General features: G+C 38.7%; 1 pseudogene; it reads left to right on the top strand.

Moving 5' to 3' along the window:
• The first annotated feature begins 774 nt into the window (after positions 1–774).
• On the top strand, positions 775–892 carry LOC129407338 (5S ribosomal RNA; annotated as a pseudogene).
• The last annotated feature ends 1,189 nt before the right edge of the window (positions 893–2,081 follow it).

The raw sequence follows: 2,081 nt of genomic DNA on the forward strand, positions 1-2,081 counted from the left end.
CCTCCTGTTGGATGATTACATAAAATCCTCGGTTCTGTCTTCTGAAAAGTTTTACACAAACAAAATGCACGGCAGTGTTTGTGCTGACAGACTGGAGAATAGAGTAATCCTATCAATAATGCTGTAATCTACTTAGCTGGTGAAAGATCAGGGATTATAGAGGGGTGTACTTTAATACAGTGGTTCCAATCTGGTGGGTTAGAACAAGATTGTTGGGGGGGCATTTCAAGTTTCTGTCTTATTTGAAATTACAGTATTGTTTTCAAACGTGCAACAGTTCAGGGAGAGTTTTTCAGACAGTAAGATGACGCATTGTAAAAGGATTTGAGCACAAAGGAAAAATTGGTCTCCAAAACTTCAGTTATACAGCTTTTTTGTTATGAACTTCTAACTTTTATCACTCAAGGTCATCACAGTGGCATGTTGGTTAGCACGTCAGCCAAGACAAGGTCCCTGGTTCAATTCCTGGACTTGATAAAAAATAAAAAAAAAATACCACCAAAACACAAGGTTAGCTGGATCCATATTGGACAAACAACTAAACCACAGATGCACTGTATGTAACTGTATGTAACTGTATGTAACTGCTTGTCTCTATGGATATCGTATTTCTTTGTCTGGAATGCTCCACAGTATTACATTAAAAGCTATCTCCATGGAGACAAGCAGGTGACGCCGCCCTGGCTAAGTTTTAGGTCAGGCAACATCACTCACAACTACGGGCTACTATACCCACATTGACGGAAAAGTACTTTAAAAAAGTACTTCTTAAGTAAATGTGGCCATACCGGCTTGTCAAAGCCTGATCCCGTCAGATCTCAGAAGTTAAATAAGACCGGGCCTGGTTAGTACTTGGATGGGAGACCGTTGGGAAAATCAGGTGCCACAGTGGGGCGCCAGTCACAAAAACTGTTGTTGTGTCCTTAGGCATGACACTTCACCCACATTGCCTAGTATGAAAGTGGCGTGTGTGTGAGTGATGGTGGTGGACGGAGGGACCGATGGTACAGATTGGCATGGCAGCCGCATTTCAGTCAGTCTGCCCCAGGGCAGCTGTGGCTACAATAGTAGCTTACCACCACCGGGTATGGAGTGACTGCATAATGCTTTCTTTGTGACAAATGTCTGTGAAAAGTACTATATAAATAAAATAAATAAATAAACTTGTATCTGAGTACTCCACACCTTTGCTTAAAATAGGAATACATATTTTTCCAAGGCAAAAAAGCAAAAAGTAACCTAAACAATATCTAGAATTAAAGTACAAAATTAATTCTTGTGATCTTGAAGCCAAGGTATAATGTTGTTACCTCATCAAAACATACCTGGAATTGCATTTTGTTTCATTTCATTCAAACATGTTTGAATAATCTTTTATTAATAGTCTGTCTACATCTCCAAAACTCAAAATTCTCTGTTCCACCTTGTGATGTCATGAAGCTGTAGTTTTCAAGATAACAGCTATCTTTTACTTTCCATCCAAATGATTCTAGTGAAGGTGTATGCAGTTTAAAAACACAGTGGAGCACTTCCTGTATTATTATATTATTATTATGACATCACAAGGTGGAACAGAGTGTTTTCTGTTTAAGAGAAGAACTCAGTCTAAATATGCAGAGTTTGTGTGTTAAACGTGCAAATGAAACAAAACACAATTCCAGGTTTGTTTTTGATGAGGAAACAACAATATAACATAGATCAGAAAAGAGAATAATATGGGCCCTTTAAGAATACCTGAATATATGTATGTTATGATTATTGTTACGTAAAATGTTAAGAAAAATGCTTAAAGAGAAAATACTATAGCTCTGAAATGAAAATACTCGAGGTCTAGTATCAAGGTGTAGTTTTTCTGTAATGATTGAAGTGTTTTCAAATAGGCCTGACCGCTCCCTCGGACAAATGTGCCGTGTTCATTTGGCTCTTTCATCTTGTGCTTGCACCGCTGTGTCATTACCTTAATGCTCACTGGAGATGCGTAAGTGCAGTGAGGTGCGGGAGAGGCTGACCAGTCATATAGACGGATATTAAAATCTATATCCTCTTCTTGGCTGTGTTGAGGATGACTCCATTATGGGATG

The sequence above is a fragment of the Boleophthalmus pectinirostris genome, unplaced genomic scaffold (assembly GCF_026225935.1).
Source record: "Boleophthalmus pectinirostris isolate CB_2022bp ecotype Guang Dong unplaced genomic scaffold, ASM2622593v1 HiC_scaffold_9, whole genome shotgun sequence".
Classification (NCBI taxonomy): Eukaryota; Metazoa; Chordata; class Actinopteri; order Gobiiformes; family Gobiidae; genus Boleophthalmus; species Boleophthalmus pectinirostris.